Here is a 24,458-nt window from a genome sequence, read left to right as displayed (position 1 = left end):
GAGAGGCACAACTCTACACAGCTCCCCAGAAGACCACGAAGGATGTATAGACGTGGCTCCTACAAGGAAAGATGCTGATGACTCAAAATGCACAACCATGAAACAATCAGAGAAGTGAATGCCAGATTCCGTGGCTTAAGGATCTGGGAAGTCCAGAGGATTCCAACTTGACTGCTCAGAAGAGCTCAGGCCCTGGGGGAACAGTGGGGCTGGGCCAGGGTGACGCTTGGCAAGGGATTCATTAGTATGTGCCACATATTCCATCATCAGACCCTAGGGTCTGAAATAATTTCATATCTCTCCCATAGAGGAAACACCTTAAGAACGACAAACTCCAACACCAACAGTAGCAGGTCATTTACACTCAACGTGTTGGGTCACAGATTGAGATTTCCAGGACATGATCTGGGCCCTAGGGCCTCCAGATGGACCCCCAGGGGATGTGAAGCTTCAGGTCTGTCTCTTGCCTCCACCCATTCCTATAGGAAAAGGCACATGAGCCCACAGACTGCCAGGCAAATGCCAGGATGCCTTCTATAAATGATACCATTCTGTCCACTGCCTGGGGACATATTAGGACCAGCACTATTGCCTCATCCCGTGGGAAGACCAAGCATCCAGGAACTGCTCCAGATGTTTCCACATGACCTTGCTTCACTCCAAGACGCAAAGCACCCATTGCGTAATTCTATAAATCTAAATGCACATATGGCTCCTACCATGAGATTATGAAATTGAGTACCATCTCTTCATGGATCTCCTCAGAATTTAACACAGAGCTACCAACACATTAGTTCTAAGTATACGCCATCCCTTCTCCCATATTGGAAGCTCTACTGGAGGATCCAAAGAAGTTTATCCTGGGAGCCCCACTGGGGGAAAAAAAACTGTCAAACAGGAAATGTGGAATTGTTCTCTGCCTGGTTCACGTGATCCAGTGAGATAAAGGCACACACAAAAGAAGGTACCAAGTCAACTCAAGGGAAACCGTAAGGGGGTTCTCATTTCAGGCTGGTTTTTCTTAAGCAAAAATAAGTTAGTGAGAAGGGGGAAAGAATAGTTTTTGCATACCCTCCTATTGGAAAAGATGAAACTGAACCACTCTGTCAGCTAGCTGATTTCAGCAGATGACAGCAATAATTAAAATCAGCCGTCTGGGTTAATTAGCTCCTATTACCGCAAATACATCGTTACCCTGTCACCACCATGGCTTCTTCTTCTTACTCCAAGCTTTGGGGGCAGAGATTTTTGCTACCTGCAACTTCAAGGGCCTCCCAAAGCTAAGCGTCTCATGGGTGCCAAGGTCATCTGAGATCCCCCTGCCTTGGACGTGCCCCTCCCACTGCTAAAAGACTGTTTGGCTCCATTTCAAAGCCAGTTATTCTGGCCCAAACACTCTTTAGTCTTCAATTCATGGTTGTCTGGGATAACATTCACTCTAGCTGACACGGCCGCTGTGTCAGGAGGAACAATGCTTGCCGAAGTTGTAAAAGATAACAAGGAATCTATCAGGAGCTACACACAGCACTCCGCGTTGTCCTTGATGGACTCAACCACTACTATAAATTTCAAACCCGCACGGCTGGGCTGTAACCACTAAGAATGCAGCTTGGCCGCAAAGATAGGCCATTTGGGGTCCATCCATCCCATGACATTAGGCACTCAGGATATAAAGAATCTGGGGGACTCTCTAAAGGGAGAGGAGTGGGATCGGCTTAACTTTCAGCCCAGCATGTGGGAAAATCACCCAACAGATGTCAGCTGGAGGAGGCACTGGAGAAGCCCCACTCCAGGCCCCAACGGCCCCTGTGTAAGTATCCCTGGTGTGGGGTCCGCTCCAAACTTCCCTGCCGCAGCGCTGCACCTGCCAGTTTCTCAGCCTGAGCATTTTCCCTAGCACCAAGGGAGGCTGATCAGCACAGAGGCAACTGAAAAGTGTAGAAGAAGATTTCATTCTGGGGACAGGGGGTGAGCAGCTGTCCGCCAGTAGGGGAGTGGATACGGTGGATAAATATTCCAGCTTCCTGCCTCTGAGGCATGTCCCACACGGCCTCCCAGAGATCTAGCGTGGATCCCAGTTGCCCACAGCAGTATTCTGCTGAAGAAGGCACCTTGTGTTGGGCCCTTCCCCCACTTGGTCTCACCTTCCTCATGCACCCTCTTGGAAGAAGTCCCAAATCACCTCCTTGTGCCCAAGTCCTTGGTGTAAAGGTCTGCTTTTAGGAAAACCCAAACCAAGACAGGATTTAAATTCATAATTGTTTTTCTTCCCGTCTGTGCCTATTCCACAGGGAACACTTTAGCTCTCTCTTAGAATCCCAAATATAGAAACAGTGAGCACAGGGAAAATGCTAGTAGAAAGGGTGGGGGAGGACACCTCTGGCCCTCAGTAGTGAGTGGCCAAACTGGCCTGAAAGCTGCCCACCAGCAGCTGTACGAGTGCCTCCCTATGTCCAGACATCCTCAAACTTTTGAGGCGTGAGAAGGATTTTCTATTCAGCATCTTTATGGACAGCAGGATAGAATAAGGCAGGAAGAATAAATGGGTTATCAATTGGTGATGTCTGTAATGGGATCAGGATAGGTGAGCAGTGGTCAGTATGCCAGCCATCTACAATCATTTCTACACAGAAAACTGTAAGCACTGTGGAATCAGACAAACTCAAAACTCAAAATTCAAACCTAACACTTAACAGATGTTAAGTCTTGGGTATCTTAATTTTCCTGCCGAGGCCTGAGGTCCCTCAACTGTATAAATGCAGATAAATGGTTCCTATCCTTTAAGGCTATTATGAGGATTAAGTATGATGATATGGAAAAGCTCCTGGCACACTCTGAGCTCAATAAGCGTTTGGTTCCCATCACCAATAGGAGCCAGAGAGCTGTTTTATTAAAAAAAAAAAAAAGAGTGCTTTGGATTTCTTAAGCAAATACATTATTTGCCAAAACTATTTAATGTATTTAATGGCAAAGAATCTCAAAAAGATTTTTAAAAAAAATTTAAAGCTCTAAGAACATGAACCTCTCCCTCTGGCCACACCTCTCTTCCGGTTGAAGCAGTTTTTCAGTGGAATTTAACGCTCCAGGCAGAGACATTTGATTCTAAATAAACCCTAACACACTCTTTAAAGTAGCCATAATTCCCAGGTGAATTAAAAACACTGAAGAAAGAAGATGCTGAGAAATGAGACTGGCTTTGATGAAACATGCTTTGAATAATTAACCAGCAACTATGCAAGTATAGACTGTGTCCATTAGTTGATTGTTGTATTTAGAAAAGGGACTGTCCCATCTGACATGCCAAGATGCAGACCATATCCCAATCTCAGGAACCTGATGCTCTGACAGCAGTTGTTTTAAAATGACTTCAAGACAGTAAAAACTTATGGAAGGAAAAAGTCACTTTAAAACCTTGTGAAAATGGTGTAAGCAGTGGTTTGGAAAATATGCTGGAAAGTCAACTGCCAAAACCCAAAAATGAGAGCAATTTAAGGCACTTTCAGTTGCCAGCGAACATGCCAGAGCCTAGCACGGTGCCCAGCACAGATGGATACAGAGCACATAGTTGTTGAATGACTTAATGAACACTGAGCCCTGTAAAGCTCCCCCTGCACACTTGGCATGCCCTTGAGGTAACATCTGGGAACTACAAACAGGAAAGGTGGTCTTTTGGATCAGACAAGGGACAAGAGACAAAAGTTGAGGGGTTGGTGTGTCTTTGCCCCAAGAAATAACTTCTGAGCATGCCAAGAATAGGAGTCCTCATTCTGCACAGTTAAGAGAAGCGCTAATTTCAGGTGCCAAGTTGAGCTGAATAACAGCAGTGCCCCAAAAACACGATTCAAGTTTCTGTTACCATGACATACTAAACTGTGAAGAACTGCTCAAAGTACAAACTTCACCGCTAGCTCCCCTGTCCATGACCACCATGTAAATATCACACATACCATGATCAGTGACCAACACGTCAATGTTTCCAAAACCCATCATGACTGGTCACTGCATTGCTGACTCAGTACACCAAGAGACAGCAAATTGTATGGTTGTGCTGCCCCTTTGTCTCCCCATGATAAACCCATGTGACATTCTGTTAAGATGAACAACTGAAAGAAGGAATTGGCCAACAAGATGAAAATGCAGCAAGGAAATGAGAAGTGGTCGCGCCGGAAGGGAAACGTGGCCAGGGCATAAATGGCATTGTAGAAGGAAGAGCCGACGGCAGGGTCGCTCAGCACTAGTGCGGTCCAGAGACTCGACATGTGCAGCCAGAGGAGCTCAGCACAAACAAACTTACCAGAACAAATGAAGAAAGCTGTGGTGACCCAAAGGATGAAGATGTCCCTAAGGAAGTGAGGCTGGCAAAAGCCTTCACATTGAAGGAGCTCCTGGAGATACTTGGCAATGGTGGAAGTTCAAGAGATAAAATGTTGTCCCTCTTAATCCCCTTCATCTATTTTCCAGTTATAAAATATGTAAGTCAAGGAGATGAAAAGTACTGCACGGGAAAGTCAGTAATACTGTAATACTGTTGTGCAGGGACAGAAGGTGACAACACTCATCATGACAAGCACTGAGTGATGTACCGATGTGTCTGACATGTCTGATCATGTTATGCACCTGAAATTAATGTAGCATTGTGTGTCAACTATACTTCAATTTAAAAACAAAAGATAAAGGGGCGCCTGGGTGGCTCAGTTTGGTTAAGTGTCCAACTCTTTCGGCTCAGGTTATGATCTCGGGGTTGTGAGATTGAGCCTGGCATGAGGTTCCACACTGAACATGGAGCCTGCTTAAGATTCTCTCTCTCCCTCTCCCTCTGCCCCTCCCCACCCACTCTCTCTCTCCCCCTCTATAGGATGGAAAGAGGGGAGGGAGGGAAGGGAGGAAGGAAGAAAAGGAGGAGATAAAATGTTGGGAGCTTCATTAGTTGCATCGGAATCTGGGGATGTACTGTATGGTGATTAACACAATATAATAAAATAAAATTAAAAAAAAAAAAAAAAAAATGTTGGGAGCTGATCCAAACTCAGAAAGGAGTAAGACTAGTTTCCACAGTCTAGAAAAGATGCTCAGTCTATATCCTAAGCACTATTTAAACTACCCTTTATAAGTTTTTTTACAGAAAAATAGAGCATTTTAATTATCAATATTTCTAAAAACAAATTGTGTACCACATAACTATTAGTTTTACTGTTTTTTTAAATTTTTTTTATTATATTATGTTAGTCACCATACAGTACACCCCTGGTTTCTGATGTAAAGTTCGAAGATTCATTAGTTGCGTATAACACCCAGTGCACCATGCAATACGTGCTCTCCCTACTACCCATCACCAGGCTATCCCATTCCCCCATGCCCCTTCCCTCTGAAGCCCTCAGTTTGTTTCTCAGAGTCCATAGTCTCTCATGCTTCATTCCCCCTTCTGATTACCCCCCCCTTTCTTTATCCNATGATAATTGTCTTTCTCTGCTTGACTTATTTCACTTAGCATTATCTCCTCCAGTGCCGTCCATGTTGCAGCAAATGTTGAGAACTCGTTCCTTCTGATAGCTGAGTAATATTCCATTGTATATATGGACCACATCTTCTTAATCCAGTCATCTGTTGAAGGGCATCTCTGTTCCTTCCACGATTTAGCTATTGTGGACAATGCTGCTATGAACACTGGGGTGCATATGGCCCTTCTCTTCACTCTGTCTGTATCTTTGGGGTAAATACCCAGTAGTGCAATGGCTGGGTCATAGGGTAGCTCGATTTTTAACTTTTTAAGGGACCTCCACACTGTTTTCCAGAGTGGCTGTACCAATTTGCATTCCCACCAACAATGTAGGAGGGATCCTCTTTCTCCACATCCTCTCCAGCAATTGTTGTTTCTTGCCTTGTCAATTTTTGCCATTCTAACTGGTGTAAGACTGTTTTGACTTCACTTTACACATATAACTGATGGTAAGATACATTTTAAGGATGTAACCAAAAAATTTCAAAGTTTACAAAACCATCATAATTTTTCTGATTGAGGATTAAGATTGTTCTGCACAGGGGGCGCCTGGGTAGCGCAGTCGTTAAGCGTCTGCCTTCGGCTCAGGGAGTGATCCGGGCGTTCCGGGATCGAGTCCCACATCGGGCTCCTCGGCTGGGAGCCTGCTTCTTCCTCTCCCTCTCCCCTGCTGCGTTCCCTCTCTCGCTGGCTGTCTCTCTGTCACATAAATAAATAAAATCTTTAAAAAAAAAAAAGATTGTTCTGCACAGTTGCCCTGTGCATGGTCACTTTTACCATTCTGTACAAGCACGGCAGGATGGAAAGGATGTCAAGCACACAGAATTCTCTCCAAAAGCATAAGCCCATAAAGAAGACAAATAGCAAAGCTTTGCCGAGAGGTGGGTCCTGATCCCTGGGGCTCCAAGAAATCGGCAAGGTGCCAGCAATGTGGTCAATTTTCTCCAAGTCCTTTTTTGTTCTATTCCTGGACCTGTCCTGTGCTCTGGAACAAAGACGGACTGACAAGACACAAAACCATCCAGTGTAGCTACAGAGCTTTGCCATTTATCAAGTACTTCTTTGGGGAATGGGTTTCTCCACTGAATGTTCTCAACTACTCAAGGTACATGAGGCACTTATCACCCTTATTTACAAAGATGATGACTGAGCCTCAGAGAAAATGAAGCATTCATCCCAAACCACACCATCAGGAATGAGAAACCTAGAACCATGCTCAATAGCAGAAAGAATATGTCGACAGACACAAGTCACATGTGTGCCAAATTTTCTAGTATTCACATGAAGAAAATAAAAAAAGTGAAGATAATTTTAATAATTCATTTTAATTAAACCAATATATCAAAAGTACTACCATTACCACACATAATCAATATAAAATTATGAATGAGACATTCACATCCCTTTGAACTAAGTCTTCACGGTCTGGTGGGTCCTTTATACTTACAGCCCATCTCATTTCCACATTCAAGTGTTCAACTGGCTGCATGGGACCCTTGGCTACCATGTAGGATGGGGCTGGAAACAGCCTTCTGCCTCCAGGAATGAAAATTTCTGTAGCTATGAGCCTCATATTCTCATCCATAAAATTATTACCTCGGCAATTATACCCTTCCCTGCAAAGAACGTATTGAGAAAGTTGCAGACCTGTGTAAAAGGCTGAGGACAGTTCAAAAATTGGATTTAAATCTTTTTTAGGTTTTTAATTTTTTTAGTCAGAAAACTATTCAGCCAAGCAACTGAGGAAGTAACTCTGTTAAGGAAGGATAGTAGGTTGGGCATACCGATGTACAAGGAACGGTTTCTGTACCTGAGTAGGAAGACTGCCTGGTCAGGGAAGGCCCCACAGAGAGAGATCGTACCTGAGGGAGGTCATCACTGGTTTTGCTTTCTAAGCAGTGTATATTATTCTATGTATATGTGACTAATGTATAGATATGGAATTAACTTCTGTATATTGATCCTATATCCAGTAATCTGGAAGAACCTTATTATTAGTTCTAATAATCTATAATAATCTATTAATTTTTTTTAAAGATTTTATTTATTTATTCAACAGAGAGAGAGACAGCCAGCGAGAGAGGGAACACAAGCAGGGGGAGTGGGAGAGGAAGAATCAGGCTCATAGCAGAGGAGCCTGATGTGGGGCTCGATCCCATAACGCCGGGATCACGCCCTGAGCCGAAGGCAGGCGCTTAACCGCTGTGCCACCCAGGCGCCCCATCTATTAATTTTTTTAATCAGAAAATCACAATCCTTGTAAATATAGTTTTTGCATTGGACTGCCTCCACTACGTTAGATCTGTTTTTGACTTATTACAATTAGCTACAACCTCAGATAAGATGTTGATCGCAAAAGATAAAGAGAACTCTTGCCTATTCCTGATTTTAAAGAAAAAGCCTTTAATGTTTCTTAACTAATGACCACATATTTATTGTTAAGTTTTGATATTCTTTACCTGCCTATTAGTTCTGCTTTGCAGAGTTCAAGAGAGAAACTGAAAGGGAGGCAGAGAGTAGGTGTGAGTTTTTCAATGTCTTTCTGCATCCATTGAGATGATCATTTTTAGCCTTTTTAATATGTTCATAAAGAAAATTACATTAATGCATCTAAACAAATGAATAAACATCTTACACTGATTAAATAATATAAAAATTTTTATTTTAATATAACAAATCTCTTCTGGTTTTCAATTCTTCCTCAGTCATGTGAGGTTATCTTTCCTGAAGAATGTCACTTTCATCTGCATTTCCTACTACACTGAGAGTTACTCTTTTTCATTTCTGCCATAGTCTACCTATGTCCTCCCTTCCATGCCTACTACTATTCATTTGTGCTGGCCAGACTTGTTAATGAGTCTGTGTATTTTATTGCACTTTATAAGGAACCAAAGTTTGGTTTTGGTAATTCTATTGATTATAACTTGGCTTCCTATTTCATTCATTCTACTCTTATTTTTTACTATTTCTTTCCTTCTGATTTGAGTATATTTACTGTTCTTTCCTCCTACTTCTTAAACTGAACAGTTAACATGTTTAATTTTAATATCCCTTTATTCTAACAATAAAATGCAATGTATTATGATATAATGTAACATACTGTACTTTTAACAAGGTTAGAAATGTCTCTCTATGATCAAAGAATTTAATCTGTGTGATATCAATTCTGTGACATATTTTGAGACTTGTATTATGGCCTGGTACAAGGTGAATTTTTATATATGTTCCATTTTATACATTTGAAAACAGTATATATTACACATAGTTGAGAGTAATAGTCTATACATGTCTATCAGATCAAAACTTTGTTCAAATCCTCTATATCATGATTTTTTTATTATTTGATCTGTGAGTTACTAAGAAAATTGTATTATTATTTCTCCATGTGATTATAAATGTGTCCTTTTGTCAGTTTCTTCTTAAAAAACCATCAGTTTTGTTTTATGCTATTTTGAGACTGTTATTAAGTGCTTAGAAGTTTAGAATTATTCTATCTTCCCAGTTAACTGTATCACTTACCATTAAATACTCCTTATCCAAAGTCATAATTTCTGCCTTTAAATCTACTTTATTGGATAATAATATCCAATCTTAGCCAACCCAATGGTGTCTTTTAGGTGGTATTTGCCTTCATGCTTTCCCGTCCTTTCGATTTCAACAATCTGTGCCTTTATGTCGAAGATATGTTCCCTAGGGAAAACAGCATAAAGATGAAATTTTTTTAACCCAGTCTAGCAATCTGTCATGAATTTGGTCCATCTTCATTTATTATTGTTCATATATTTGAATTTATTTCTACCATCTCATTTGGTATCTTCTGTTTATACTTTGTATCTCCTTCTATTTGTTCTTTTCTCCCCTCTTTGGACTGATTGGGTTTTATGTACTGATTTTCTCCTCTACTGGTCAGGAAATCATATACCCTATTCATAGTATTTTGGTAATTCCCCATAACTTTTAACAAACACATTTAACGTACTAAAATTAAGTTGTAATTAATACGTCACTGTCCTCAGCAAAAGTACGAAAAGTTAAAATTCTTTACTTATCACCTGCCCAAACTGATAGTGCACTTACACAGTCAATATTGCTTTATACAATCTAAAATATGTTCAAATATATGTTTCATATGTATGTAAATATATATTAAATATATGCATGTGTGTTTATACATATATGTATCCATATATGTGTATACAGATCCATATATATGAAAGAATACAATTATATGAAAATCTGCAGGGTTTAATTCTACTTACAATATGAGAGAAAATTGTGATGCTTCTTCTAAGAATCCCAGGGTGATTACCAGCGTGGGACCCATTATTATGTTAATTTCTTGGCATGGGGCTCCAGGACCATGAAAATAGTATAAAGAAGACTCCCATACCCACTTGGGGCACTATCCATAGTAAGAGATCTCTGCAGAAGACTTGTCCCAGCCCCAACCAGAGCCCAGCTCAAAAGAGACAAACTTCCTAGCATTTTCTTTTGTGGGGAGCAGATTTAGTGTATGGTCCCCCTTTTACTGATCAAAGGGTTTCTCTTTCATGTCAGGTCTCAGATCACTTCCCCAATCCATTTATACCCCTTGCTTTGTCTATTGTCCCTGTGTATTCACTGAAGTCACACCCTTTGCTTACTGAAATGGACAAATGCCACCAGGGAGATGAAGCAGGCAGGGCCAGCATGCTCCTTGGGTATGCAGCTTTCCCCTTATTCACAGCTGCTGTGAGGTCTCTTACTTCCTAGTAAGTGCAGCTCTGCTATGATACTACTCAGCATTTCCTGTTGTTTCAGATCAAGAGGATTTTCAGGTTATCTTCTCTTCTGGACATCTCTGGATATCACACAGCAGTCGTAATGACCCTTTCAAAAGGCTTATCTGGGCGTGTCATTCCCTTCCTGCTTAAAACCCTTTAAAGACTCCCCTTGGCTCTGAAGATAGACACCTGATTCCCCCCCCCAGCTTTATTGAGATATAACTGACTTATAACATTGCGGAAGTTTAAAGTTCACAATGTAATGATTTGCTACTAGTACGTATTACAAAACGCTTCCCACACAACATTAGTTAATAACTCCATCAACTCACATAATTACTGTATGTACCTGGGTGGTGAGAACATTTCAGATCTACTCTCATAGCGACTTCTGAGTATATAATACAGGACTGTAACGTATAGTCACCATGCTGTGCATCAGATCCCCAGAACTTACTTATAACTGGATGTCTGTACCCTGTGACCAACATCTCCCAATGCCCCCTCCCCCAGCCCGTCGACCACCATTCTACTCCTCATTTCTCTGAGCTTTTTTTAGATTCCACGTGTAAGTGAGATCATACAGTGTCTGTCTTTCTTTTATTCCATGTAGCCTAGGGCCTCAAGGTCCATCTATGCAGACACCTGAATTTGTACTGCAGCTTAGCATCAGCCTGCCCCTGACTCCTCCCACCCCCAGCTCATCCCTCATCGCTCTGCTCCCACTCACATCACCGCAGCACGTGGGTCTTTCCCACCCAGTCTCGGACTTGAAAGACACTAGGTTCCTCCCCTGATAAACTCACACCCTCCATGTCGTCGCCTTCGTGTACTTAGTGCCTGTTCACCCCTCAATGCTCTCAGGGATCGCGTCCTCCAAGGAGGCTTGTCTGGCCCCGAAGGCTAATTTAGGATTTCCCATTACATGCTCTTACAGCACTTTCCCCCAGCACTTATCTCAGCTTATAATCATACACTTAGTAGTGTGAGCATCTAATTGACGTCTGTCTTTTCTGCAGACTGAGAAGCACTGGACCCCTAACAGCTGCATCAGGGCCTGGCTCATGGCATTCACTTTTGAGGCACTAAAGGGATACTGATTGAATTCAGACAACGTCAAAGCTGTGGCAACAACTCAGTGATGAAGGAATGAAGGCCTGGATGATGGTGCAACAATGGAATAAAAGAAAATGTCCAATGAGAGAGATCCTGAGAAGAACGAACTGACGGTGTTTGGTAAGTGGCTGGGAGAATAAGTTCAAAAAGGAGCTACATTTCTTTCTTTTTTTTTTTAAGAGCTACATTTCATTCGAAGGAATTCGATTACTTGCATTTCAAACATACTGAGTATGATGCATAAGAATATTCAGATGGAAACATCCAGGAGCAGGTGGAAATCCTGGTAGTGTTCTGGAGCAGAATGAAGATCATTACCATCTGAATCCAAGTGAGAGCTCATTCTCTGCACGAGGATGCAAAGTCCATGGGGAGGTGGCTGGAAACGAGGAGTACAGTGCCTATGGGGGCATCCCAGGAACAAAGGGAAAGGGGGCAGAAGGGGGGCCAGTGAAAGACAGAGATAACCCCAGCAATGGAAAACAGGGAGTATAGAGGGTCCAGAAAAGAAGGGACAGGCTTCCAGTAGGAGAGGTGGGTCAGCCATGCCAAGGGCTGCCAAAGGGTCATGAAGGAATATCTTCACAATAAACCAGAAGACGCTATGAAAGTTAATCCTGCTATAAATGCCCTAGTCTTTCCATTTTTCATAACAACTACACACCTTTTCAGGATAAACTTCAGAAAGGCAAACAAGATAGAAGAAACATCTAGAATTTTAGATCCTTTGGAACTGTGAGAAATATCGGCTTCCATTAAATTACATTAAAAGTTTTCTGATCTTAAAAATTAACACATGCAGAAATTCCCAAGTATTTTTTTCAGGAATTGGGTTCTGAAATTATCTAGATGCTTCTACAAATGTCCTCTTCCCCTACCTCCCATTCCCGCTGACCCTGCAATAGCTGTGCTCTGCAATAGTCTATGTTGTCTGAGCCAATTCATTTCAGGTTCATAGATTCACTGTTTCCATGCTACTCATATACCCAGTATCTTATAAATCATATACATAATTCCTGTAAATCATACTTTCTACTCATTAATATAGGTCCTACACAGGCTGAGGTCAGTAATTATCTTCCAAAATAACTCTTGAAGTTGTTTGGAAAGTAGTAAGCTTGGCTTTAGTATCACAAAAACAACCATAACGCATTCAAAAATTAAAAAAAAAAACTTTTATTATTGGTACCTGTATATTAAAAAAGAGAAAGAAAGGCACTTTTGGAGCAAGTTTAATGCTTACAACACTGGATTTTCTTAAGAAGACTATAGTGAAAAACCTGCACTTCAACAGAAAACCAAGCATTATCTAGAACACACCTTTCCAAGTTGTCTCAGTCTTTTTGTGGCCCTTGAGCTATTTTACCATTCCGTAAATTGACAATGATGCATAATTATTATCTATATGTGCAAACTGACTTCTCTCCCCTACTGTGGAAGAAACCAATTTTGCCTCTATTTACATATTCATTTCAACATTCCTGATCTATAAAGGTGTCTGTTCTTTGGATTCCCCTTTGAAATGTTCCTCACATCTTACCAGCTTCCTCTTCCGTGAATTAAATAAAATCTTTAACATATGTTCATTTTCTATCTGTATGAGAGTTGAGGTTTACCATTTCTGAAAATCATTCAACAAGGAGTGAGGGAACTTGCCCCATGAATTTAGCGAGAAAACCAAAAACTGACCTTGTCCTTTGAAAACATGGAAACGTGTAGAAAATGTCAGCTGCAATCCCAGCTGCCTGCAGTATAGTCCTGGGAAAAGAGTGAAGAATTCCTCCTTTCCGCAGCCCAGACCTCTACTGTCCAAACCCCAATCTATATGGGCCATCTCAAACACAATGCCAGCAAAACTGACCTCATCCCACACTGTCTGTTGAATCAACTGTTGAGGAATGAAGGAAGGAAGGAAGGAATGAAGGTGAAACACCTATAAGAACTGGGGTTTTTATTTACTCCCAAAGGGGCCTGGCACCCCTCCTACCCTCCCCATGTAAATAAATCTTTGTCTTGGATCTGGGTCTCCAGTACACCCATTCACAACCCCACAGCCTACCTCCCCTCCTCCGCCTTTTCCAGGAAATCCTTTTGAGTTACTCTCAAAACTTACAACTCACTGTTGAGATGAAAGTCGACAGTGGGGAGTCTGATAACATCAAGGCACAGAGAGATATGCTTAAGCCAATCACTTTTTCCAAAGCACCAGTCTAGGGACCCTGAAGGTGTAACTGGGTCAATCAGAGGAAGCCTTTCAGCCCTTGCCGCCTGATGGGATCAAGTTCACTTATTATTCAGCATTTCTACAGCCCCGAACATTCATTTCTCAGCACCCTTTTGCCAGAGAGACAAAGGGCAGCCATTCTGCAGTAAAATGACCCCCACTGTCTGGGGATGTTGATTCACTATTCTTCGCAATTGCCCTGAAGAGAGCTAAGTGTGCCAAAAGCTCTGAATTCAGAGCCACCATTACAAGTCTGGAAGGAGCATCTTGGCCAAGAAAAGACAGAGCTCAAAATGCCAGTGTGTCTCCACAAACTACCAACACAGACCAATGGAAGTGCTACTTTTAAATCACCGTTACTTGTCGATACCAGCCCAGGGACCCCCTCCCCCATGGCAGGGATGCTCAGGAAATCTACCTAGAAGCACATTTTCGTTTTTTTGGAATTCGGACCTGGCCTGCCTGCCTCCATCCCAGGGAGACCAGGAGAGATTTTCCTGACCAACTCCACCTCAAGAATGGAGAAATGGAGAAATGGAGTGGCCTGAAGAGCCAGACCATTCTGAGAAACGGTCCCCAGCCTGAGTGGGCACAGCACAGAGGTGGTGGGGACCAACAGCACAGAGCTGTACGTGTGCTGAGAATGAAAGGAGCTTCCAAGCCCCACTTGGCACCTGCATGGATGCTGGTGTCCCAGAGCACACGGACAAGGCGAGAACGCACGGGCTGCGCAAATACACCAATAAAAAAAATCAACTCTTGCCAGTCTCAAACATGAACACCTCCCCAAACATCTGGAGCCCCCCAAACCCTCTCTGATTCTCACAGCCACATCTCTGAAGCCCAGTTTTGTCCACTTACGTGGTCTTCTTGGATCCAACCACGCAAAACTATTTGCTTTGCCAAAACCTGCTGCAAGATCCCTGCAGAGCCACACAGACCTGCCCAACTGGCATAATCCAAAGTGGTAGGTCCAGAGGGGGCCTATTCCCAGGGATGGGGTTGGTAGAGGTGACAGCCCTAAGACAGAGACCTTGGGAACAAGTCCCCATGCACCTGGGGCATTCCCTGCTGGCTGTTACCACTTTTCCTGGAAAAGCAGAGCACAGATCAAGGAGCAAGCCCAAACGGGTTCAGACTGAACCCAGACGGGATGGCCGCCAAATGTGACCTTTTACCAACTTCTCCCCTCACTTTAAATGTTTAAAAAAACACCCAGAGGTGGAGACTTAATGCGCAAATGAAACATACGCACCTTCCTGGGACTCCACCAAACATACGATGTATGCCCACTGCACCTGTGTGCCCACCTTCCTGGGACTCCCCTACATGCTTACGCATAATTCCTTTCCCACTTCAGGCCATTTAACACTTTTCCGGGCTATCATTCAGAGAGCCATTCTGACCCCATTGTCCTGAATGTGTCTCCCTTCAGCTGCAGCTGTTGCCCCAATAAAGCCTTGCCTGTGCCTTTACATTTGGGGTCCAGCCTCGCTTCTACCATCACTGGGTCCAAGGACCCGGGCCCAGTAGCAGCCCATCACTGGCCAGGCCCATGGGCCATGTGCTGCTTACTTGCTGGTGCACACCCAGGTCCCCTGCACCTAGGAGGCACCACCCCAGTGGCTGTGAACACTGGTTGTTAGTGGTGTTCACCTGCCCCCTTCTCCAAGGCAGCTGCCTTGCCTGGCAGGTCACCTCCCCCTCCCATGCCAGAGGCAGCCAAGGGCCAGTGAATGGCTGACTCTGCCCCAGATAGGATCAACTCTGGGATGTGGCTGTGCTCTGGGGCTCCCTGTGGGATCAGCTAGCCCTAGCAGAGACTCTATCCCAGCTTAGCCTTCACCCCCAGGCTATCCTGCTTTATCCTGCTTCCATTCTTCAATAACTCACTTGCCCAAGAACCAGGCTCTGCTGACCAGAGACAGTGAACACCCTGCAGAAGGAGGTCTATGACTCCATACTCATTTACTCCTTCCCAAGAAGGACAAGTTACTGCAGGCAGTACCTACACTGGCTTCCCTCGCCTCCCCGGACCTGTCTGCACATCTGCATGCACGTAGTTCAGCCCACCCCGAGCAGTGTCACCGTCCCTGGAACTCCCAGCAACCCAGAATGGGGAGAGCACTGGAAACAGTCTGCTCTCACAGTGCAAACTCACACTGCAGAGCCCGCCCTCACCTCTCAGTAGGACGAGGTGGTACTGAGGATCTGCACGCTGTGTCAGAAGAATGGAACCCTCATATCTACTCCAATGTGATGGCTAACGGAAATGCCACCAGCCTCTGCTCTCAGCTGCACTTATGTAAACTCCGGTGGCAGCCCATGTACTGCAGGGTGAGTGGAAGTCCCCCAAAGTAGTCAGTCAGATGGGTCTTTGATGATTTTCAGGGGAAAATGAACAGACTGGTGCTTTATTAATATGGCTTTATGAGTCAACAAATCTAAGACTTCATATGGGTGGAAGAAAATAATAATAAGAGGTACTGAAACTACCATCTTCCCACCTCGTTAAAGTGGCTGTCTCTATTAGTCCTTGGGGGACAGAGAGAAGATGGAGATGAGGGTGGTCATTCTTCTCCCACATCAGGGACAGAGAGAAGATGGAGATGAGGATGGTCCCAAGTCATTCTTCTCCCACATCAGTACCCTACCATGCCCAAAGAGCAGGCCACAGAACTGAGAGGGGCGGCCGCCCCACTCTGGGCTTTGTGGTGGTCAAGGAGAGAGGGTTGCGCAGGGTCAGAGGGCAGAGAGGAGCCGGTGATGGCGATATACAACTCTGTGAGGCCCACTTGGTCACCTGCCTTTGCTTAGCATGTTCGCTTCCAGCCAGGCTGGCACCGCTCCCCAGGACACCTCTTTGTGTCTAGGGCCACTGGACTTGTGACACGGCTGACCACGGCCCCCTGGGTTGTATCCAGTCAGCTTCTGCACAGACACCTTCAACACAGTGGCTCCTAGGAGGCACTGCCACCGCGACAGAGACCCTCAGAGTCCCCAGGCTGGCAGGAGCCACCTGAGGTCTGCCCAAGAGCTGGGTCTCTGCAGAGGTCCCTGGGCATGCCTCTACTCCACTCCCCCAAATAGGTGCCCTGAGGAGGGCTGGGGACAGCAGCCAGATGGGTGTCCAGATCCTTGGCCCTTCACTCGAAGCCATGGGTTCTGGGGCCAGACCAAAGCTGGAGGGGGGAGCTGGGAGTGCGATCCCCAGTCACAGGAGGTGCTGGCTAGAAAGGCAGTGCTCTATATAGAGAATGCACTGCCTTGTTATTTTCATCTGTGGGTCTCTGGGTGGCTTCTGCCGCCAGCCTGCTACACGCGGGCTGGCCATATCAAGAATGTGCAAGAACAGCAGGAAGCAAGAGCGGGGCTGTCTTGTACAGGCCTGGCCTCAGGCACAATCATTTTGGGATGGCTGGTTCTTACTATTTTTTTTTAAATAAGCTTTTCTCTAAAGAGCTCCAGTTACTGTGATCACACTTTCTCCAGTATAATTAACACTTTTCTCCACGCTATGTTTCCCTTGACTGCATTACTACCTTAGGAACTTGTCCTCCCACATGCAAGGGGTGTGTGTGTGAGAATGTGTGAGTGGCGGGGGCAGGAGAGGCAGGGATGGGGATACAACCGCTTTTTGGAAATGTTCTGAGAGGAGAGAAGAAAAGAAGTCCATGAAGAAGAGGGGAAGAAGAAAGAGGAAATGCAAAGAAGGGTCAAAAAAGTTAATAACTGCTGTTTCAGCTCAGAGACAGCAAGACATGTGCCTGTCTGGCCACCTCTTGCCTACTGCAGGGACCCTGACACCAAACAAGGGTAAAGATGCCATGATGCCAGCAACTTCTCCATCCCAAAGGTTTTAACTCACTCTTGGCTATGGTATGCCCATGAAAACTTTCCATCCAGCCACATGTGACCATGAAGCTTAAACTCAATTATCCACTTTGCTTTAAAATCCAAGTTATACTTTAAATAAGAACACCCACTTTGGAAAACTACTTACTAGGAGAGACCTGCAAAAGCCAAACATAGGCACATCCCAAGACCCAGTGATTCCACACTAGGGTATAGACCTCATCGAAGTGTGCACACATGATCACAGAAAGGCAGGTATGAGAACGCACAGCATTAGTGAGCAATCTACAGCCAATTAAAATGACATGGATGGATCTCACAAGCATATATTCAGCAAAAGAATATATACACAGGTTACACTGAAGTAACATACAAAAACAGGCAAATGCCGTTAGAAGCTGGGACAGTGGTCAGTCTTGGGGGACAGGAAGGACCACAAGGGGGCTTCCAGGTGCTGGCCCTGCTCTGCTTCTTGATCTGACAGCTGCTGTTCGTTTGTGAAAATTAATCGAGCTAAACACTTGTGATAGATAGGCTTTTCTCCAAGTGTATATATGTATGCATATACATTAAACCTCCAAATGAGTTTTTAAAAGTAACCACATGAATCCTATTCTCTCTGCAATGAAACCATCCCTGTCATTTCCTACTTCCGCTGAACACAGAAAAGTCAACAGGAAAACGTCAGAGGAGCTCAGGCTCTGGAAGTCCATCAACGCAAACAAGACGCAGGCTCCGGCTTACATCAGAAGCCGAGGTGAGGCTGGGAGGGAGAGTTGCGGGTGGATTTGGTGAGAAGGGGACTAAATCAGAGTCCCGTGGGACAGCTGCCTGAGTCACATCTCTCCGCTCTACCAATTTTCCTCTCACTGGGGGCTAATCACAATCTGTCTGAATCCAGCCACACACGGATGCTCAGGTTGTCAACATCTCATTCAAATGTGTGTACTGATGTGACACAGAACCAGAGGTCAGGGTTCTGCACGAGGAAACCATCGTACAGGACCACATCTGCCGCCCAAATTCCAGCCTGCTCGTGCCAGTTTTCGGATGCCTTGCAGACCCCAGAGCCAGGCTGAGCTTGCACGGGACACAAGCAGATGCTGAACCCTGGAGAGCACAGATTCCCGTGACTTTACAGGGACCCCATGCCAGGCCTTCTTGTAAGGTAATTTCTCATGAAATCCCTTTCCCGGATGACTGTTGCAGACGGTAAAGTAGGCAAAGGCAGGAGAGGGGCAGACAGTGCTGCTGGCTAACCAAATCCTGACCGCTCCATCCACCCAACCCCCCACACCAGGCCAGCAGCAGAGGGCACGCCGGGTCCCAGTGTTATCACGCCACCCCCTTCCACCACAGAAAGAGCTCTGCTTTGGGAGCGAAAGGAACACGAATGAGCAGCTGCAGCTTCTGAAACCAGGAGGGTCTCTCAACTCAGAATGTAAAGGCTCCCTCGGAGAAGGAGGAACAACACGATCACTGCCAAATGTGTTTACGAGGACTGAGCTCTTCCAACATGCATTGTGTGGCCCTAACTCCTCATTACCGTCATTTATAGGCCAAGCGCTATAAAGTAGAACTAATCTTACTTTTTCAAGTTAATTGTAGGATTTGGAAGTATCTGAAGTCTGGGCAGTTCCCTGGGGAACAACAGCCTAGGGAAGAAGAGGGGAAACTCTACCAGCTCAACTGTTAAAAAAAGAAAAAGTCAGATTTATAAATCTGGGGACAGTGAGCTGTAAACGTCCACTATCCCCAAAGGAACCCCCCTCCTTTTCCAGACACACATCCCTGTCTGCCTGTCACATCTGCTGGCCTCTCAATATGGTCATTGATGCTCATTTTGAGGGGTTTTTTAATCTAAAAACGTTGTGGGGGTGGAATAAAGCAACGTACAGGGAACTACGGGCCAGGCTTTTGCTTCTCTGGGGAGTGAGCTAGACTCCAAGCATCTTCGGGCATGAGCTGCTCACTTCCCCTAAGTTGTTTCGTCCTCTTAACCCTCATTATCAACACCTACGCCCACCTGCAAAGTCACAACACTCTCCTGAGTCACAGCAGACGCCTGGCTCCCTGCACCCTGTCATAAGGAAACCAAGGAGCTTTTCTGCAGCACTCACTTCACATGAGCCACAACGGTTCTCCTGAACATCCGTGCTTGTCTGGAGCCTGGATCAGCTTCTCCAAGGAACGGGACCCCGAAATAACTTGTACTCTGTTCAAGGTGAACAGGCCATGGAAGAGAGGCAATTTCATGTGAAGTTAATGAGGCAATGCTTTTTCCATCTGTGTATGGGAATTCATTCATCCATCCATTCATTCATTCGTGTACTCATTCACTCAAAAGTTAGTAAGCTCCTCTCTGCAGAGCAACTCACTACATGCTGCCAGCACCTGAGATCCAGAACGTACCCAAGGTGACGCCAAAGGTGAGTGATGGATGTGGTGATCCCACTGCTTGGCATCACCAAGGCACATGCACAGAAGCTGTGTGTGAGAACGTTCAACTCCAGCACTTTCTGTGATGGGGAAAACAATGAAAACACCTCCAATGTCCAACAGAATGGGGAAAGCTAAAAAGCAAAATCATCTCTGATACACCCATGTGAATGAGACAGTGAGGAAAACAAACACAAGAGAAAGTCGTACAGGGTAACGTGGGCTATAGAGGTACTTAGAGGCTTGAACAGGCTGGTGGGGCAACCAGAGATTACCAATGGCAGGAAGTTGTTACCATCCCTAGGGTGGGAAGGGCAACAGGGAGATAGGGTGTTACTAGGGAGCCAGGGCTTCAGGAGCCAGGCCATGAAAGCCTGAATGCAGTCATGGAGACAGGCTGCCTGAAGCAGGGTGGGAGGGGAAGAAAAAGAAGGGGAAGGAGATGCTCTTCTTTCTCTCCCCATCCTGTACTCCCGTTGGTCTAAGTGCCTAGAATACAAAGGGCCACAGAGCTGGGGAAAGTATCTCCCTGTGATAAAAAAAAAAAGAGCAGGGGAGGGGTAAGAAATGCACCTGACAGTGCACAGGATATCCTGCAATACCATTCTGGCATTGAAAAGAAGGAGGTGGATCAATTTCTAGCATACATTGTTGAATGAGATTAAGCAGGATAAGCCAGACAAGTGGCTCCTGGACAGGGCTGTAAGTATTGGGGACACAGGCAGGGTACTCAAAGAGGACGTGAGTGCTATGTCATGTCTTCAATTTTCATAAACAGGAAGTAATCCATGAATTACTTTGGTAATAACAACTAATTTGAAAAGGTGAATGCATGAGCCACCTCTGATGTGTGTTGCATCCCAACCCTGCCAGCCAGAGCTGCTGTCCCCTTCCTAAAACTCCTACAGCTCTTTTTAGGGCACTCCACATGTGGAGGTAAGCCTGGGGTACCAAGGGCAATGATGCCAGTCTTTAAGGAAAGGGCATCCTCCTTTCTACCGCCAAAAAGTTCTGCATTTCCCTCTCAACAACCACAGGCCCTCAACAGAGCAGCCCAAGCTTCCCGAACACAGAAAGGTCTCTCTCTTGGCATTTCAGATAAAGACTATTAGGTCTGTTGGAAGCAGAGTCACTCCAGGAGCAGACCATATGCTCAGGATATGTTCGCATGCGTAGGGCAAAATCAGAGCACCTGTCTGCCGCCCTGGCTTGTAGATGATTCTCAACCTTCTTTCACATGCAATTAAGAGACCTTGTTAGAACAAAGTTTCCTGGCTCCCATCCCCAAAGACTCTGATTCAGGAGGCTGGGGTGGGGCCTGACTCTGCGTGCCTAGCCAGCTCACAGGGGGTGCCGGGTGATACTGACGATACAGATCCGAGGATTTTGCTTTGAACACGAGTGGCTTCTACTACAAGCAAGAAGTTATGACCTGCCGAAGAAATCCATCGAGCTGGGCAATCTCAATGGCTCTGTGAAACCAAAAGAAAATCACATTTGTAAGAGTAATTCCATGAAATAAAAATGAATAATGATTCAGAGCATGCTCACAAGCAAAACTATATTGCTCTGGCTGTAAATTAGCCTTAGAAGGAAGCAGATCTCCAACTTCCAGGAGGCTAGCGATTTAAAATTGCTGATAAAACTGGGGAGTTTTAGTGTTTTCTAATGGAAAGATAGCATAGCGCAAAGGCGCACATTTTACAGATGGGAAAGGGAGAATACACGTGCACATGCAGCTTGCTTCCAGGAGTGAGACTTGAAGCCTTGTCTCTAGACTTACTGTCCAGTACTCCTGTTCCAGACAGGATAGGCCAAGTTTCCTACCCACGAATGTTTTCATGGCAGAAACTATAAAGATACAGGAGATCAGGCAGTTTTATCATCCTCATGGCGGAACAATACAGATCAGTCCTGTACAATATCAACATAAAAGATTTCATTCCTGGTGTCTCCTAAAATAAACCCTCATTCTGCCACAATGTTCATCAAAAGACACTGCTCCCAGGCAAGCATTCATTCCTCTTATCTTCCCTTCTTCCTTCTCTCCTTCCTACTCTCCTTCCCAGTGAACTCAGAAAACAATGAAAAAGTAAACACTGAAATGGAAGGGCCATCAAGAGACACAATGGCACCCCAGAAGCCTCCAGGACCATTCTTTCCCAGTGCCCACGTATGGCGTCCTTGGCTCAAGATTGAAAGATGATGATCTTGCCATCTTAGGCAAAACAACTGTCCAGATCGGCCTCAGAGTGGACATCCTTCTCCTCCCAGGGTCAGGGCTGCTGTTCGTAATTTAGTTAACGCTGCTGGCTTGTACAGCCAAAGGGCGTCTGGAGAGATCTCCTCCCCCACCCCTGGATTCTTCATTGCTCTTGTGAAACTGAGTCAATTGTGAACATTTTTTCCTTTTTATTTTGTTATCAGAGGATCAATCAGCATATAGGAAAACCAAAGCAACTGTCAAGAAGACAAAAGAAGAAAAAAATAAAGCGTCTACTTACAAAAGGGAAGGTCATCATGTGATATATTTTAATGAGATGCCTTCGGAGGATTCTCATAAGCCTCTTGATGTGTTTTCCAAACTGGTACCTCTTTGCCATCACTGACCCATTAACATTCTCTTTGCCTCCAGGTGTCATAGAAGTTCTAGGGCTTTCTGACGAGGAAGAATTTTACACAGAACTGCAATGTGAGGTTGAAGAGACAAGGCGAGGACATTCGACACCAGGCAGAGAATGCCTTAGGAGTAAACAGAAACGAAGAAGCTATTCAAAATACTCTAAGACAGGCGCCTGGGTGGCGTAATCAGTTAAGTGTCCAACTCTTGGTTTCTGCTCAAGTTATGATCTTGGGGTCGTGGGATCAAGCCCTCCATTGGGCTCCTCACTCAGTGTGGAGTCTGCTTCAGATTCTCTCTCTCTCTGCCCCTTCCACTCATGCTCACTTGCTCCCTCTCTAAAATAAATAAATATATCTTTAAAAAAACACTCTGAGACAGGGAACCTAATGGACAGACCTCTATACAGGAACATGTGGAAGCCCATAACTCCACAGACATTGTCAGCAGCTCTAGAAGACCTACTAGATTACTACAAACACAATAATAACTAGAGAGTACAGTGATTTGTAACAGACTCATGGGCAAGGGGGCTTAATTCGTAATGATTAAATATTTTAAATAACCTATATTTTAATAACCAACCATAAACAATTAAATACATATATTCTATATACTCAATGGAATATCCCACATACTCAATGGAATGCCAACCAGCCCATGAAATGATAATTATCAAAACTGTTATCATTATTAAAATATGTTAAGTCACAAAAACACAACATGGAACATCAATTTATAAGTCAAAAATATAATATACAACATTGTATTTATTTTATGATGACCACCTATCTTATTTTATGACAGGAGCCTATAGAGTGTGAGAGGAGTATCTGTGAGAGGAATATTTTTTAAAAAATTAATGTATATAACTAGACACTAGAAAAAACACAGAAAAGTAATCATTTTACTTCATTTCTTCTTTTTATTTTTGTTACTACTTATACAGTCGGCAGTACTCCATCAAGGAAGCAACTGAGACTCCATTTCATTGGTACAGTATCATCTGGGCAAAAAGGAATAATCTAACAAATATTTATTGAGCTTTTCCTCCAAAGCAGGCACCGGGCATAAGATGGTGAACACAACAGAGGATGTTCCTACTCCCAGGAGCTGACATTCTCCTTGGGAGGGTAGCATCAGCACAGTGAAGAAATAAATATACAGTATATCAAATGAGGACACAGTAACTGCCCAGGTAAATGCTTGTGTGATGTGCACACACAGTGGATCACTCCAGGACTTCCTGTTCCTGCTTCTCAGAGTCAGACCACAGGGCACTTGGGTGATGTAGTCGGTTAAGCGTCCAACTCTTGGTTTGGGCTCAGATCATGATCTCGGGGTCATGGGATCGAGCCCTGCCTCAGGCTCCATGGACTCTCTCTCCTTCTCCCTCTGCCCTCCCCCTACCCAAATAAATAAATAAAACTTTAAGAAAAAACAAAAAACAGAGAATCAGACCACAAAGTCTGATGTACAAAGTGTATTAGTTTCCCAATGCTGTGGGGCAAGAGAGTCCCACAATCTTAGTGGCTTTAAAACAAACCAAAATCTTGTAATTCTAGAAGTGAGAAATCCAACAAGGGTCTCAGTGGGCTAAATTCGAAGTGTCTACAGGGCTATGTTCCTTCTGGAACCTCCACAGGAGAATCCCATTCCTTGCCTTTCCCAGATCCTAGCAACTGTTCACATTCCTTGGCTCATGGCCCCTTCCATCTTCAAAGCCAATAAGCAGACCACCCCCACCTCTGTTCTGTCCTCACTTTCCCTGACTCGACCCCTCCTGCCTCCTTCTTTCACTTACAAGGACCCCTGTGATCACAATGAGCCCACCTGGATAATCCAGGATACTCTCCCATCTCAAAACCACTGATTAACAAACTCAATTCACCCTTGCCATGCATGATAGATTCACAGGTTCCCAGGATTAGGACACGGGCATCT

At 44.5% G+C, this 24,458-nt stretch overlaps 1 protein-coding gene across 4 annotated transcripts in view; it reads right to left on the bottom strand.

Moving 5' to 3' along the window:
* SLC24A3 (solute carrier family 24 member 3) overlaps positions 1 to 24,458 on the bottom strand; it is a 488,971-nt gene that overhangs the window by 447,052 nt on the left and 17,461 nt on the right. The window contains exon 1 of one of the 4 annotated variants that reach the window (XM_034641623.1): positions 22,399 to 22,417. The exons of the other annotated variants lie outside the window; for them this stretch is intronic. The gene's annotated coding sequence lies outside the window, so the exon portion shown is untranslated. Of the gene's footprint in view, positions 1 to 22,398; positions 22,418 to 24,458 lie in introns of those variants that run through there. 4 annotated transcript variants of the gene reach the window in all.

This window comes from Ailuropoda melanoleuca, chromosome 13, assembly GCF_002007445.2.
Source record: "Ailuropoda melanoleuca isolate Jingjing chromosome 13, ASM200744v2, whole genome shotgun sequence".
NCBI lineage: Eukaryota > Metazoa > Chordata > Mammalia > Carnivora > Ursidae > Ailuropoda > Ailuropoda melanoleuca.
This window is presented reverse-complemented; position numbering and strand designations above follow the sequence as displayed.